This window comes from Oncorhynchus clarkii, chromosome 1 (genome assembly GCF_045791955.1).
Source record: "Oncorhynchus clarkii lewisi isolate Uvic-CL-2024 chromosome 1, UVic_Ocla_1.0, whole genome shotgun sequence".
In the NCBI taxonomy this organism is placed as follows: Eukaryota; Metazoa; Chordata; class Actinopteri; order Salmoniformes; family Salmonidae; genus Oncorhynchus; species Oncorhynchus clarkii.
In genome coordinates, this window is record NC_092147.1 from 25,669,466 (window position 1) to 25,687,413 (window position 17,948).

General features: G+C 46.6%; 1 protein-coding gene across 2 annotated transcripts in view; it reads left to right on the top strand.

Annotated features, from left to right (window-relative positions):
- Positions 1 to 17,948, top strand: part of LOC139393127 (zinc finger protein 423) — a 153,575-nt gene that overhangs the window by 116,017 nt on the left and 19,610 nt on the right. The window lies entirely within an intron of this gene.

Genomic DNA, 17,948 nt, shown 5'->3' on the forward strand with positions numbered 1-17,948 from the left:
TTTTGTATCAGAGAAACACACAACAACAAGTCAAATACAAAAATGTCAATAATAATAAAAAAAGTCAGATGAATCAATGGTTACAGGATGAGTGATAATGGCATATGATCAATACATCAATGGTTACAGGATGAGTGATAATGGCATATGATCAATACATCAATGGTTACAGGATGAGTGATAATGGCATATGATCAATACATCAATGGTTACAGGATGAGTGATAATGGCATATGATCAATACATCAATGGTTACAGGATGAGTGATAATGGCATATGATCAATACATCAATGGTTACAGGATGAGTGATAATGGCATATGATCAATACATCAATGGTTACAGGATGAGTGATAATGGCATATGATCAATACATCAATGGTTACAGGATGAGTGATAATGGCATATGATCAATACATCAATGGTTACAGGATGAGTGATAATGGCATATGATCAATACATCAATGGTTACAGGATGAGTGATAATGGCATATGATCAATACATCAATGGTTACAGGATGAGTGATAATGGCATATGATCAAGACATCAATGGTTACAGGATGAGTGATAATGGCATATGATCAAGACATCAATGGTTACAGGATGAGTGATAATGGCATATGATCAATACATCAATGGTTACAGGATGAGTGATAATGGCATATGATCAAGACATCAATGGTTACAGGATGAGTGATAATGGCATATGATCAATACATCAATGGTTACAGGATGAGTGATAATGGCATATGATCAAGACATCAATGGTTACAGGATGAGTGATAATGGCATATGATCAATACATCAATGGTTACAGGATGAGTGATAATGGCATATGATCAATACATCAATGGTTACAGGATGAGTGATAATGGCATATGATCAATACATCAATGGTTACAGGATGAGTGATAATGGCATATGATCAATACATCAATGGTTACAGGATGAGTGATACTGGCATATGATCAATACAGTGGGAAATGATTCATTCAATAGGTTGTTGAACAGCAAATTGTTTGAGGATGATATTCTCAATTTGGATACAGCAACATGTACCCACTCAAGACGATACCTAACAGATCACGCGGGTACATACTGCCAAAAGAGTATGGTCTATGAGTTGTGAATGGAGGAAGCAACTTCAAAGGTGTTCAGTTCTAATGTTAAAGTTATGCGGTTGTTTCCCGTCAACCTAAAAAACTACACATTACACATCATGCCAATGCAAGAGAGAGAAAAAGGCAATTAGCTGTATACTTCTCATCAACAGAGCTGTAGTGGATCAGGTTGAGAGCTTCAATTTCCTTGGTGTCCACATCACCAACAAACTAACATGGTCCAAGCACACCAAGACAGTCGTGAAGAGAGCACGACAAAACCTATTCCCTCTCAGGAGACTGAAATGATTTGGCATGGGTCCTCAGGTCCTCAAAAGGTTCTACAGCTGCACCATCGAGAGCCAGCTGCACCACTGGTTGCATCACTGCCTGGTCCTCAAAAGGTTCTACAGCTGCACCATCGAGAACCAGCTGCACCACTGGTTGCATCACTGCCTGGTCCTCAAAAGGTTCTACAGCTGCACCATCGAGAGCCAGCTGCACCACTGGTTGCATCACTGCCTGGTCCTCAAAAGGTTCTACAGCTGCACCATCGAGAACCAGCTGCACCACTGGTTGCATCACTGCCTGGTATGGCAACTGCTCAACCTCCGACCGCAAGGAACTACAGAGGGTAGTGCATACAGCCCAGTACATCACTGGGGCCAAGCTTCCAGCCATCCAGGACCTCTATACCAGGCGGTGTCAGAGGAAGGCCCTAAAAATTGTCAAAGACTCCATCTACCCTAGTCTGCTTCCGCACGGAAAGCAGTACCGGAGCGTCTAGGTCCAAGAGGCTTCTAAACAGATTCTACCCCCGAGCCATAAGACTCCTGAACATCTAATCAAATGGTCACCCAAACTACCGCTGCTACTCTCTGTTGTTATTATCTATAGTCACTTTAATAACTCTACCTACATGTACATATTACCTCGACTAACCGGTGCCCCCGCACATTGACACTGTACCGGTATCCCCCTGTGTATAGTATCGCTATTGTTATTGTACTGCTGCTCTTTAATTATTTGTCACTTTTATTTCTTATTCTTATTCATATTATTTTTCAACTGCATTGTCGGTTAGGGGCTCGTAAGTAAGCCTCGCCTGGGGTTGGCATGTTTGTGCCAATTGGAGAAATGAGGGATTGATCCATAAGTGTCCAGAACATGTTCTTCATGTACTGTACTCTCACAGAAATGGTCAAATAGGGAATGAAATGAAGTTTGCAGTCTGAAAGCACCAACATGCCTTGGTTAGGTTACATGTTGTGTGGCTACTTGTAGTAAGCATATTATACCTTGTAATAGCATAGGCAAAACAGAATAATATCACACAGCATACTTTACACTAACCCCAACATTTGATGAGTCCTCCATTTTTGATTTGCTGTTAGGAAAGGTGTTTTAGATGACATCTTGGTCCATTGTTGAATGAGTAGGCTCAAGAGGAGGTATGTGGATCTGGACTTTATTGCCCTGTCGTGTACTGGAGCAAAAAGCATTCCAGCATGGACGTTTCTGCTTTGTTTCGAATACGTGATACAGCAGGCTGATTGGGGCCATATCCAGGCCCTGCTGGTTAAACGTGGCACTTCAAAAGGGACTTCTTCTGGCCAGTGGGGTCAACCAGGGTTCCTGGTCTGAAGGGGGTTGATGGGCCCCTGTCCGGTAGAACTTGTTTGTGCTGATCTTACGTGAGGGTCCACTCCTACAATAGAACGTTTATACGCTGTGTAATCACCCCTGCCTCTGTCCCGGCCCTTTCATAATAGATGGAGTGAGGGGGACAATGTGTTGTCGTCATTAAGGAAGTGCATTCCTAGCTATTCATCACACAAGGAGCATTTGAGTGATAGACTCATGTATACCACTGTCTGTATGGGTCTCTCTGTGTGATCGTGTGTGCGGGTTCCCATGTGGGAGTGAGTTAATGGGCTTCATTGAGTGTGTGGTGTGTGGTAATTGTGTCAGGTTGCTGTCAGTGGAGTCGGATTTCAGTGGCACAAAAGATGATCAATATCAAATAATCAAATCAAACTTTATTTGCCACATGCGACGAATACAACAGGTGTAGATTCTACCGCGAAATGCTTACTTACAAGCCCTTAACCCATAGTGCAGTTCATGAAGTAGAACACATTTATCAAGTAGGCTAAAATAAAAAGTAACACAATAAGAATAACAATAACAAGGCTATATACAGGGGGCACCATTACTGAGTCATTGTGCGGGGGTACAATATGTTTTACTAAATCATGCTAAGATCAATATTCAGATTATTCAGAATTCCTCATACACACAGACATGTTTTGTAGTCTGATTATGCACAGTAAAAAATATAATGAGACAAATGGCACAACACATCCATGCTGCAGACACAATATGTTAGACACAATGGACACTACGGACACAATGGACACTACGTACTCATGACACTCACAATGTACACAATATACAATTGACCACACACATACAACAGACACAATTCTATAACTTACAACTACATAGCAAACACAACACATAACACAAGAGACACAACAAATGGAACACAACATAGCTGCCAACACACAACAGCCTGTGCAAGCTAGGCAGGGAGGGAGACAGGGAGGCAGGCGGGCCGGCCGGCGGCCCCTGGGAAGTGGGGAGAGTTGCTGTTTGATGTTGGCAGCTGATTAATGAGATGTGAGGAGTGAGCTCTTGACGGGCGCTCTCTGGGCGCCTGTTTCAGGATTCGGGTTGGGGGGTGGAACCAAGGATGGGAGAGGATGGGGGGGGGGACTCTGCACCCCCGCTGGATACCCTTGAGCACTCTGTGGAGGTGTTGACGTGCCCCGTGCTCTGCTGGCTCATGAGGGTGCTGTCGCAATTAAACCAGCACAGCAGAGCTCCTACAGGAGAGGAGAGCCTCCTCTCCACACGCACCCTGGCCCCACCGCCGGGAGGGAGGGAGGAAGGGAGGCAGGGAGATGCATAAAGAGGGAAGGGAAAAAGTATGGAGCTAGAGAGAGAAAGGCATACATAGAGGAATTGAGACAGAGAGAGAGAGAGAGAGAGAGAGAGAGCGAAAGAAAGAAAGAAAGAAAGAGAGGGAGGAGAGACAGAGAGAGAGGGAAGAGAGACAGAGATAGAGAGACAGAGAGAGAGAGGGAGGAGAGACAGAGATAGAGAGGCAGAGAGACAGAGAGAGAGGGAGGAGAGCATGATTGAGAGAGTAATGAATGGGGGAGTGCAGATGGAGTGAGTGAATGGGAGATTGACAGCGGGAGGGAAATGAGAGTATAGATAGAGAGGACAGGAAGAAGCAGAGGTTACGGAGAGGTGAAGAGGAAGAGACAGTCAGTCCCTGAGTTGCCTTTGGTTTACCTACCCTGTGTTATACGTGAGTCCTAAGCCTGTGTTCTGTTCTGACGCATCAGGCCTGGTTGGCAGTGAGGGCTCATACTGGGACCAGCTCTTTAATTAGATCCTGATGAGGACCTTCAGCAAAAGAACCAGGTGATTGGACTTCTTATCCAAATAATTACCTCAATTAAGTCATTAAGACCCTGGGCATAGCCTAGCCCAGAACTGCCTCCTCTGTGCCACAGCAGGTATCCATCCCTGATCTCCCTCTCTCACTCTGCAAGGGCTGCCTGCAATCTCTGTTCACCAGTAGGTGTGTGTGTACTAAAGGAAGCCTATTATGCTTTTGTTTCCTGCAAGATAGTGAGATACTGAAATCTCATGCACACACACAAACACACACGCACACAGATAGGTAAGTTAATTACCTTCCGCATCTGGATGTCTGTATGTGTGCTAGCCCCTAGCTGCAGCATGGGTCTTTGTGGTTCTGAAAGTGCCCTGGTGTATCATGGGGGATTAGGCTGGGGCTGCTGTGTGTGGGGATTGGAGAGGAGAACAGGCAGGCCAACTCTCCCTCCTTTTGAGTCCCACCTCACCTCACCCAACACTGCATAGCGAGAGAGCGAGAGAGAGAGAGCAAGCGGAGAGCAAGCGGGAGAGATGGAAACTAAACTGCACTTTCTAATCTCCTGCCAAATGTATGACCATATTAGAGACACATTTTCCCCTCAGATTGCCAAGACCGACCCACAAATAAAATTAAAAAAATATCACATTTTGATAAACTCCCATATATATTAGGTGACAACAGTGTGCCGTCATAGCAGCAATATTTCTGACCTGGAAAGGACAACCAGTGAAGCACGAACACCATTGTAAACATATTTATGTTTATTTATCTTCCCTTTTGCACTTCAACTATTTTCACATTGTTACAACACTGTACCTGGCATTATAGAACATTTGAAATGTCTCTATTGTTTTACAACGTTTGTGAGTGTAATATTACTGTTCATTTCTAATTGTTTATTTCACTTTTGTTTGAACTATTTGGCGATCTTAACATATGTTTCCCATGACAATAAAGCCCTTTGGCGATCTTAACATATGTTTCCCATGACAATAAAGCCCTTTGGCGATCTTAACATATGTTTCCCATGACAATAAAGCCCTTTGAATTGAATTGAGAGGGAGAGATCTGTGTCCCATCAACATCCTGCAATCAGCACACACCTTGCAGAAAACCACCAGCTCACCAACCCATGCACACACACACACACACACACACACACACACACACGCACACACACACACACACACACACACACACACACACACACACACACACACACACACACACACACACACACACACACACACACACACACACACACACACACACACACACACACACACACACACAAACACACACACACAAACGCAATCTATTTGTTACGTTCACCGTTCATGAAATACCAAGCTCCTCTCCCATGTATTTGGTTAATTGTGTGTGTTGAGTATTTTGTTGTTGTTTTAGAGGGGGGTGAGGGTGTAGTTCCCCCCTCGTTGTGTCTGGCTGCTGACGGTGTCCAGGTGGGCGTTAGGCTGCAGAGGATGGAAACACACATCTGGATGAGGTTGAGCGCTCTGTACCCAGATGTGCTCTGACAAACACACACACAAAGCTCCCTTTTTGGGCAGTGGAGCAGGGGGGTGACATCAGCTGCCTGTCAGGTGTCTGTATGATGCAAACAGATGTTATTTTGACGAGGGACTGAGAGGCAGGGGAGAGAGACAAAGAACAAAGCAACGACATGTTCTGAACTCAGCCGTGACAATTGTTGAACCATCCGATGGCATTTAAAGAGTAATCATACACACTGGGATGGATGAACAGGCTCCCTCTCTGCCCTCACGTTAACTACAGATCCAGCTGTTGTCTGTGCATAATGTGTTTGTGGTCATGTGTGTGTAATGTATGTTAATGTGTGTCATTTGTGAAATGCACACACTGTTGGACAGACACACCAAAGACGTTTTTTATACAGGTCCTTTCTGTCACGGTTGTGTCTGTACCAGTCAAGTTGTTCCTCTCTTCACTTGCCAGGTCGTCAGAAGGTCAAGTGAGCAGCTTCTGTAGGTACACCATGGCAACTGTAATCCAGGCATTTTTCAAGGAACCTCTGTCACTCCAGTCCAAAGTCCCAGAATCCAACAGAACAGGATGGAGGCTTTCAGATGGGATTTGGTGCCAGTGACACTGATTCCCTCAGTCACAATTAAAATACTCCAAATCCCTTCTGCCATTTTCCAGCCCACTTACTCTCCTCTCTCCCTGTCTGCAGTCACTGTGCAGCTGTGAAGACAGACCCAGACAGACCCAGTAGAACAGAGGCAAGTAGAGGAAGGAAGTAGGAGGAGGAGGAGGATAGGAACCTCTCCGCCAACGGCCTCCCTACCTCTACCTGGCATCAGCCACAGTGTGTAGGTGATAGACCACATTTGCCTTGACGGGAGAGCCTTTGATTTGACTGAGGGACTCCTAGCTGGGACAGATGAGCTTGCTTAGGGGGATAAACAGCCTCCTCCTCCTCCCTCCTTCTATGGGGAGAGAGAGGGGGGCAAAGTTAAGATGAAAAAGCGTCCTCTAAACAGGGTTGCTGACATCTCGTCCTTTGTTGTGGATGTGTGTGCATTAATATTGATTTATTTTGACTGCGGGTCTTTGAACATCTTGTTTGGTGTCAGCCCCGGGGAGAGGCCTCCCTCCACACATGCCCAGTCATCTTTAATAACTCCCATCCTTCACACACTGATATTAATGTTAGTGTGTTGCTTTACCCCTGCTAACCTTCAAACAGCCCTGGCATTGGATTAGGAGGCCCTGTCTGGCGGCTAAGTGGTGCCGTTAGTACACAGCGCCTGGCGAGGCATGCTGGGGGGCTGGGTAGTAAGCTGTGTGTGGATCACTGGTGCAGTCTCATTCTGTGGCCCGTGTGTGGATTCTGCCGACAGAGGTTGCAATATCTCTGCAGAGTGATGGCCTTTGTTCTGTTCTGTCCTCCCCCGCTCTACACTGAAGCTAGTTAGGCTTTAATTATCTCGTCTTGTATCAGTGGGGAATCCCAGCATCATTTGTGAATTCTGGTCACAATGAGGCCCTTTTAAAAGTCTCTACTGCCCTACACTTACTCACAAACAAATCTCCCAACATATGTGTATTTGATTCCTGCCTCGGAATAATGAATGGGGAAGTTGTTATTTATTTGTTTGTATTTCAATGTGGTGGTAGCAGCAGGGGGTGGGGCTTGAGGGCCCATGGCAATTCCTCTCTGTGCAGTCTCTTTCTCTGACCCAACCAGGGACAGAGTGGCATAGTAGTGGCGCATATAGGGACAGTGAGGACTACGCTACTGTAGAAGTCAATGCGGCATTCTAGCAGAGAGAGACCCAATGTAGACTGAAGAATTCTGGGAGAATGAGTTCCAGAGGAGTACGAAAGATGCCTCAAGGGAATGGTGTGGGGGCCCTTAGCACAGCCCTGAGTCTCTCTCTCCTCTCTCTTCTCTCTCTCCTCTCTCCCTCCCTCTCCTCTCTCTCTCTGTCTCTCCTCTCTCTCTCTCTGTCTCTCCTCTCTCTCCCTCTCTCTCCTCTCTCTCTGTCTCTCCTCTCTCTCTCTGTCTCTCCTCTATCTCTCCTCTCTCTCCTCTCTCTCCTCTCGCGCTCTCTGTCTCTCCTCTCTCTCCTCTCTCTCCTCTCTCTCTCTGTCTCTCCTCTCTCCCTCTCTCTCTTCTCTCTCCTCTCTCTCTCCTCTCTCGCACCTCTCTCTCCTCTCCTCTCCTCTCTTTCCTCTCTCCTCTCTCTCTCCTCTCTCCTCTCTCTCTCTCTCTCTCCTCTATCTCTCCTCTCTCTCCTCTATCTCTCCTCTTTCTCCTCTCTCCTCCCTCTCTCCTCTCTCCTCTGTCCTCTTTCCTCTCTCCTCTCTCTCTCCTCTCTCTCCTCTCTCCTCTGTCCTCTGTCCTCTCTCCTCTCTCTCCTCTCTCTCTCCTCCTCTCTCTCTCCTCTCTCTCTCCTCTCTCCTCTCTTCTCTCTCTCTCCTTTCTCTCTCCTCTCTCTCTCCTCTCTCCTCTCTCTCCTCTCTCCTCTCTCTCTCTCTCCTCTCTCTCCTCTCTCTCTCCACTCTCTCCTCTCTCTCTCCTCTCTCCTCTCTCTACTCTCTCTCTCTCCTCTCTCTCTCCTCTCTCTCTCTCTCCTCTCTCCTCTCTCTCTACAGATGGGCACATTTGCAGGTTCACTTGAACAACTGGAGGTGCATTATTAGCATCCTGCTGCTTCCTCATATTTTATTCTCCCTTGGTGGCCAGATAATTCTCAACCAGCCGACCAAAGACTGGGTTGGTGTTCTAATGAATAAGGAACAACACAATGGGAAGAGCAGGGCAGGAGGCACACACGACCCTGGCTGCCGACCCCTAGCTACAAAGTAGGGTGGGATGTCTTTTGCATATCTGTGTGATCGCTCAAATCTTCTGCCGCTGGGGTTGTTGTTTGTGATTATTTCCCCTCACAGCTGAGAGAGGGGGGCAGTTGGGCTGGGGGACAGGAAATGAAGTCCCAGGAATCTGCCCTCTCCCTTAGGGAAGAAATGACAATGAGTAATTGTTGTGGAATGGTTCGTGGAGATTGGTTTTTTAGATGCATTTGGGAGTTGTACCGTGGATAAACCCCCCCCCCCCCCCCCAGTGCACCCAGGGGCGTAGGATTAGACATTCACATGCATACACACATGTATACAGATGAACACACACACACACACACACACACAGAGATATACCACAGCAGGGTAGGATGAGATATTCACACATAAAAGCACAGAAAAGCTCAAACGTGGACGCACACACCCCAGTACACACACACATACAGTTGTTGGCTGTGTTGTGTGCTCTGTTGTATTGAAGGGAAACATATATTGAAGGGAAACATTCTATCAGATCAAGCCGTCATGCCTGTCTTCAGTGTAATGATGGTCAACCACCACTGTGTTAATGATCAACAGTGTTCCAACACAGAGTCTCCTCTCACGTCCTTTCCCTGGTCTGTCTCTTTGTGCAAGTGTGTTTGCATTACTGTATTACTACTGACTATCTCTGGCAGCTAGTGAGGGTAGTGGAGCGCCCCTGTGTCTTGTGAAGGTTGATGACCAGTCTGTGAGGTTGGGTTGTGAGTCCGGCCAGGTGCCTTGCTGCTCCAGCAGCCCACAGCGCCAGGCCTCAGATTCAATAAGGCTCTATCAGACCAAGGCTGTCCAGAAACACAGGCCAGCAGCAGCCAGGCAGCAGCCTAGACCTCCATTTACAACACACCTAATTACACTATCTTCATTATCTACATGATCTTCAATCACCTCAATTAGCAATCTGGGATGGGTGTCTGTGTGTTTGTGTGTGTGTGTGTGTGTGTGTTTCTGTGTGTGTGTGTGTGTGTGTGTTTGCACCTATTAAAAGTTATGTATTGGGCATGGAATAAGTGCTGTGTTTCACCTTGAGGTCTGTGGGCAACTGGTTAGGTCAGCGGTTGAATGTTAGGCTGCAGTGCATTTTGCATGACCAATATCAGTGAGCAAAATAACCATCATATTTGGCTTGGTTTACTTGGTTTAGTAATTGTCTTCTTATTTCAGATTATTAGTAATGGCTTTGCAGTGTTCTGGCACAGATCTGTGCTGAAAACCTTGTCCCTCAATCTCAGAAACAGCTGTGTTTGTCAGCAAGGGCCAGAGAAAGCTCCAGTCACACAGATGCCGATCAGAAGAACTCATTATTCACACCAGCCTTGATTACAGGTTATAGTCAATTGCTGTTGCCGTGGTGATTAGCCCTAGATACAGAACAGAAGTGCTTGGTAACCTAGTTGGATGGGTGGTGATGATGTGTGAGTTGCTCTTGTGGGAACTACCACAGACTCACAATGCCTTCCACTGGAGAGAGTGACAATAGTCGGCTAATGTCAATTAGAGCATATGTTCCCACATAGAACCTTTAATTATTACTGAAGCATTTTGTAGGGCCTGTGTGTGAGTGTCTCGTAATGTGGCCTATCGGCAACCTTTATGGACAGCACACGGCCTGCTAATGTGGGCTGTAAGACAGAGGCATATGGAAACATATGGGTGGAGTCAGTGAGAGGTAGAGGGGGGAAGATGTAGAACAACACTTGAAGTAAATGGAGGCCTTGGGAGTGACTGCCACTTATAAAGACTTATCATGTGGTGGTTTTATTGGTGCACTGATTACAGCTATTCCCACATGGGCACTTTAGAGCATTCCATTAACATTCAAAACACAAATACCATGCATACATTATACTCCCTCACACTCTCCCTCTCACAATCCATGTGTGTGTGTGTGTGTGTGTGTGTGTGTGTGTGTGTGTGTGTGACCAAGCTCCGAGATATTTATTTTTTGACCCTGAGATTTAAATGAACATATAATTTCCTTTTTGATTTCCTTTGCATATGGCTGCCATTATTATAGAGTGTACTCAAATGCCTAAACATAAACATCTTGTTTCCATCTGCATATAGGCTGCTCGGTGTAAGCCGAGGACACGCAGCACATGCAAGCTTATGTCGTTGATTATTTCCCATTTCTCTGGTGTTGGCTGGGGGGCCCCTGCCTGTGTCTCTGTGTGCTGCCTCTTTATCTGCGTGTGTGTGGAGGAAATGAGAAGCAGCTCTCCCAGGGAGAGAGGCCTGGATGGACAGCGGGCGGCCAGGGCCAGACAGGGCTGCTGGGCGGGGGCGCGGGCCTACTGCCTAACCCTGATTTGGTGGAGCCCAGGTGTTGTGGAGGAAGGAGGAAATGTGATTGGTGGAAGGTGGGGAGTTGTTGTGAGGTAGTTCAGTAGAATAGGACTAAAAGGATTACGGAGGACCTCGTCAGATATAAGGGTGGTCTTTGACATGAGGGATTCCAGTCTCAGAGGCCTTAGTACCATCAGTGGTGTAAAGTAAAAATACTTTAAAGTACTACTTAAGTAGTTTTTGGGGTATCTGTACTGTACTTTACTATTTATATTTTTTGACATATTTTACTTCACTACATTCCTAAAAAAAATATTGTAATTTTTAGTCCATACATTTTTCCTGGCAACCAAAAGTAATTGTTACATTTTGAATGCTTAGCAGGACCAGAAAATGGTGAAATGCACACACTTATCAAGAGAACACGTGGTCATCCCTACTGTCTGTGGTCTGGCGGACTCACTAAACACCAATGCATATTTTGTAAATAATATCTGAGTGTTGGGATGTGCCCCTGGCTATCCGTACATTTTTTAAATAAGAAAATGGCTTTGCTTAATATAAGGATTTTGAAAAATAATTGATACTTTTACTTCTACTTCTGATACTTTTAGCAATTACAGTATACTTTAGCAATTACATTTACTTTTGATACTTAAGTATATTTAAAACCAAATACTTTTAGATTTTTACTCAAGTAGTATTTTACTGGGAGCCTTTCACTTTTACTTGAGTGACTTTCTATTATTTGAAGGTATCTATACTTTTACTCAAGTTTGAGTTTGACAATTGGGTACTTTTTCTACCACTGAGTACCATGGCTTCACATAAAGTACAGTTGAAGTCAAAAGTTTACATACACCTTAGCCAAATACATTTAAAAGCAATTTTTCACAATTCCTGACATTTAATCAGAGTAAAAATTCCCTGTCTTAGGTCAGTTAGGATCACCGTTTTATTTTAAGAATGTGAAATGTCAGAATTATATTAGAGATAATGATTTATTTCAGCTTTTATGTCTTTCATCACATTCCTAGTGGGTCAGAAGTATACATACACTATATTAGTATTTGGTAGCATTGCCTTTAAATGGTTTAACTTGGGTCAAACGTTTCAGGTAGCCTTCCACAAGCTTCCCACAATAATTTGGGTGAGTTTTGGCCCATTCCTCTTGACAGAGCTGGTGTAACTGAGTCAGGTTTGTAGGCCTCCTTGCCTGCACACGTTTTTTCAGTTCTGCCCACAAATATTCTATGGGATTGAGGTCAGGGCTTTGTGATGGCCACTCCAATACCATGACTTTGTTGTGTTAAGCTATATTTCCACAACTTTGGAAGTATGCTAGGGGTCATTGTCCATTTGGAAGACCCATTTGCGACCAAGCTTTAACTTGCTGACGGATGTCTTGAGATGTTGCTGAGCGGCCTTTAGTATGTCTACTCATTTTACTGTGGATATAGATACTTTTGTACCTGTTTCTCCCTCAAGGTCCTTTGCTGTTGTTCTGGGATTGATTTGTACATTCATCTCTTGGAGACAGAACGCGTCTCCTTTCTGAGTGGTATGATGGCTGCATGGTCCCGTGGTGTGTATATGCTTGCCTACTACTGTTTGTATAGATGAACGTGGTACCTTCAGGCATTTGGAAATTCCTCCCAAGGATGAACCAGACTTGTGGAGGTCTACAAAAAAAAAAATCTGAGTTCTTGGCTGATTTCTTTTGATTTTCCCATTATGTCAAGCAAAGAGGCACTGAGTTTGAAGGTCGGCCTTGAAATACATCCACAGGTACACCTCCAATTGACTCAAATGATGTCAATTAGCCTATCAGAAGCTTCTAAAGCCATGACATTTTCGGGAATTTTCCAAGTTGTTTAAAGGCACAGTCGACTTAGTTTATGTAAACTTCTTACCCACTGGAAATGTGATACAGGTGATACAGGAGGAGGATTGTATTTTACCACAGGAGGGGGTAGAGGGTGGAAGGTATGGAGAGACAGAGGGAGATGGAGGAGTAGAGAAGGAGAGGGTGGAAAGGTGAAGAATGTAACAGGGTCCGTGTATTAGCAGCTCTGCTATTTTATGGGTGAGATGTTATTATATGTATGTGAAAGGGCAGAAATGTGTTGGGGCCTGCGGCTCGAGTGGACCATGTGTTCAAATTGTCTCTATGTTTGTGTATGTTAATGTCGGTCAGACACTGAAGCACCTTGACTGCCCTCCACCTGTCCCCCCTCCCCACCTGTGAAGCAGACGGGACACTTGAAGGTGCCGCCCATGCCCTCGAAGATATGCTGGAAACTTCTGACCAACTGGAATTGTGAAACAGTGAATTATAAGTGAAATCATCTGTCTGTAAACAATTGTTGGTAAAATGTATTGTGTCATGCACAAAGTAGATGTCCTAACTGACTTGCCAAAACTATAGTTTGTTAACAATAAATGTGTGGAGTGGTTGAAAAATGAGGTTTAATAACTCTAACCTAAGAGTATGTAAACTTCCGACTTCAACTGTATGTCAGGAAAGAGTAGATGGGTGTTTTTTTATAGAAATGACTGCGATGGAGGGAGTTGGGGAGAAGGAGGGAAATGGAGCGACGAGTGGCTAGTGTGCTTTGGAAGGACAGTTTGTTTGTGTGTTTGCATGAAGGTCGGTTTCTACGGGGTGGAGAGATCCAGCATCCTACTGTTATGTAATCTGATAGGAGATTCCAAGCTGGTCAGCTCCATATGCCGTCCACGTCTGCCAAAAATATCTGGAGCCGGAGACTCCATCACGCTTGGCCCGACGGAGAGTGCGCTCCGGAAATATTTACTGCAGATAATAGGAAACGTGTGAACCAGGGCCGTGGCCAGGAGAGCGGGAGAAGGAGAGGAAAGAAAGAGGGAGTTGAAGGGAGAGAAGGATGGTCCCAGGCAGAGTCAGTAAACTGGTGGATGAAGAGTAGTGAATAGCTATGACAGAGAAGTGGCATACAAAGAGTTTGTGTCAGAGATAGATTGAGTGAAGGCAAGTGAAAGTCTGTGTATGTGTGGGTGTTAGGAGCTCCAGAGTTCATCTCAGCATTGCAGCTGTGTGTGTGTGTGTTTACGTGTTTGTTTGTGTGTGTGTGTGTGTGTGTGTGTGTGTGTGTGTATACGGGTGTGTGTGTCTGAAAGGGAAAGCAGAGGTGGAGAGCTCTTGGGACGCCTCCAGCTCTGCAGCAGGGTGTGTGTGTGTGTGTGTGTGTGTGTATACTCTGGCCCACATTGCCGCCCCCACTACCATGGGTCAAGCTCAACATGCCTCAATTTCTCCCTCCTCTCTCCGTGTGTTTCCATGGCAACACACCGTGAGCTAGCCCCCTAGAGGAGCCCAGCACCTCCACCCCCTTTTGCCCCTCAACCACACAGTCGCCCCCCCCCCCCCCCCCCCCCCCCCCCTCGCTCTCCCCTTGTATCTCTCCCGCCATCCCTGCCATCAATCGCCAGGCCAGGCTTTAGGCCGCAGGGCGAGGGGTGGGGGCCGGGGCCCTGGGGATGCCCAGCTCACAACCAAGGAGCTCATTTATGTGCCAGTGTACACTGCAGGGGGTTGTGGGGAGAGAAGCTGGAGTGGGAGGAAGGGTGCGCCTGTGTTGACAGGGCTGTCCCCGGGGAGGGCTGCGAGCGAGGGCTCCACCTGACTCCCCCTGGTCAATTAGCTGGAAGCACATTGGCTAAGCAGCAACAGAGGCAGCCGCCCCGTTGTACCGCAGCAGTGTTTGTACAGGATAAGACTCCTGTTCAGTCGGTGGAATAACAGTTTAGGAATAATATATGAATAGTTTTTTATTTCCTTCACTTGGCGTCTTTCCTCTCCATCACTGCAAGGCCTTCCATCTCTCCACCCACCTTAGACTGTAGTCCTTTACCTGCTTTCTTTCAGTGCATCCCTCTCTTTCTTCTAGGGCTGGGAATAATTTTGCGATATGATATATCGTTAGAAATAATATCTCGTTATGTAATTGTACCGATTTTCTTTGTCTCGCATCACTTCCTCTTCCTCACTCTCGCTTCCCCCTGCTTTCTCTCACACTGTCTCTCTTCCCCCTGCTTTCTCTCACACTGTCTCTCTTCCCCCTGCTTTCTCTCACACTGTCTCTCTTCGCCCTGCTTTCTCTCACACTGTCTCTCTTCCCCCTGCTTTCTCTCACACTGTCTCTCTTCCCCCTGCTTTCTCTCACACTGTCTCTCTCACACTGTTTCTCTCACACTGTCTCTCTCCTCCTTGCTTTCTCTCACACTGTCCCACACTGTCTCGCTTCCCCCTGCTTTCTCTCACACTGTCTCTCTTCCCCCTGCTTTTTCTCACACTGTCTCTCTTCCCCCTGCTTTCTCTCACACTGTCTCTCTTCCCCCTTGCTTTCTCTCACACTGTCTCTCTTCCCCCTGCTTTCTCTCACACTGTCTCGCTTCCCCCTGCTTTCTCTCACACTGTCTCTCTTTCCCCTGCTTTTTCTCACACTGTCTCTCTCACACTGTTTCTCTCACACTGTCTCTCTCCTCCTTGCTTTCTCTCACACTGTCTCTCTTCCCCCTGCTTTCTCTCACACTGTCTCTCTTCCCCCTGCTTTCTCTCACACTGTCTCTCTTCCCCCTGCTTTCTCTCACACTGTCTCTCTCCTCCTTGCTTTCTCTCACACTGTCTCTCTTCCCCCCTGCTTTCTCTCACACTGTCTCTCTCATACTGTTTCTCTCACACTGTCTCTCTCCTCCTTGCTTTCTCTCACACTGTCTCTCTTCCCCCTGCTTTCTCTCACACTGTCTCTCTTCCCCCTGCTTTCTCTCACACTGTCTCTCTTCCCCCTGCTTTCTCTCACACTGTCTCTCTCCTCCTTGCTTTCTCTCACACTGTCTCTCTTCCCCCTTGCTTTCTCTCACGCTGTCTCTCTCCCCCCCTGCTTTCTCTCACACTGTCTCTCTTCCCCCTGCTTTCTCTCACACTGTCTCTCTTCCCCCTGCTTTCTCTCACACTGTCTCGCTTCCCCCTGCTTTCTCTCACACTGTCTCTCTCCTCCTTGCTTTCTCTCACACTGTCTCTCTTCCCCCTGCTTTCTCTCACACTGTCTCTCTTCCCCCTGCTTTCTCTCACACTGTCTCGCTTCCCCCTGCTTTCTCTCACACTGTCTCTCTCCTCCTTGCTTTCTCTCACACTGTCTCTCTTCCCCCTGCTTTCTCTCACACTATCTCTCTCCTCCTTGCTTTCGCTCACACTGTCTCTCTTCCCCCTGCTTTCTCTCACACTGTCTCGCTTCCCCCTGCTTTCTCTCACACTGTCTCTCTCCTCCTTGCTTTCTCTCACACTGTCTCTCTTCCCCCTGCTTTCTCTCACACTATCTCTCTCCTCCTTGCTTTCGCTCACACTGTCTCTCTTCCCCCTGCTTTCTCTCACACTGTCTCTTCCCCCTGCTTTCTCTCACACTGTCTCTCTCCTCCTTGCTTTCGCTCACACTGTCTCTCTCCTCCTTGCTTTCTCTCTCTCCCTCTCTCTCTTTCCCATTAGTGTCCTGGCAAGCCCTCATCAGTAATTCTGCGTATGTTTGACGGCATCATGCTGTTTCTCAATTAAGATTGTGCATACCTTAGGAGGTGGGGAAGGTTTTTCCCTCTCAATCACTTAAATATTCTCTTTCTCTCACTGTCTTCCTCCCTCTCTCGCTCTCGCTCCCTTTCTTCACTCTGCATACCGATCAAGCCTCTTAACAGATCGGTCTGTTTGTCCTTCTCTTTTTTCCTGTTGTCCGTGTCTGATCTGTGGTGCAGATAGCTGAAGTGAGGCCTTTAAAGGATGAGATGTGTTGTAGCTATTTAACCTCTCTCTGCTGCCATGCTAATGACTCTTCTATGGGCTGCTTGTACAAAGCATCCATACACTCATCTAACAGGCCAAGTCCGCGACCACTTACTTGTGATGAATGAATCCTTTATTGTAATTGTAATGGTCATGTAGTGAGAAAAGAAAAGAGGTGACACACTAATAGGGATTATGTTTATTCATGATTGTCTGCATCAGTGATTTGTATAGCAGTACAGTATATACTCTTAATATGTCATAGCGTAATTAGTATGCTATAAACTCTGTACAAGTTGAGTACAGTTTGGCTTTGTGTGCTAGTTTAGTGAAACTCCCAGGACTCACCTTCACCAAACCTCTGCTCTCCCTCCCTGCCCCAGTGCGGGTCTCCCAGAGTAGGAGCTGTGCGGCTGTGTGGCTGCCTCACGGATCAAATGCTCTCTCAGACACAAAGCTGGCCGGCAGGACGTTCCAGGGTCCTGTCATCTCGCCATGGTTCCCCCACACACACACAGCCCGCCCGACCCAGCCCGCTTTGTGTCTGATAGAGCTCAGCCCACCAGCCCTCCCTCTGTGCGCTGAAAGGGAGGACAGACAGAGTGCACTCCCCACTCACTGATCAAAACAACTGTATTTGTATAGAAAATACATCACTTTCATAGGACCCACACATACAAACGCTCTGGGCCCCCTCGCTCTGCGCCCTTGGACTGGCGGACAGCCCAATTAACCCCCTGCTCTCTGTATTGAGCTCAGTTCTCCCTCTCTCTCTCTCTCTCTCTCGCTCTCTGTCTCTGTCTCTCTCGGTCTCTGTCTCTCTCTGTCTCTGTCTCTGTCTCTCTCTCTCTGTCTCTCTCTCTCTCTCTCTCTCTCTCTCTCTCTCTCT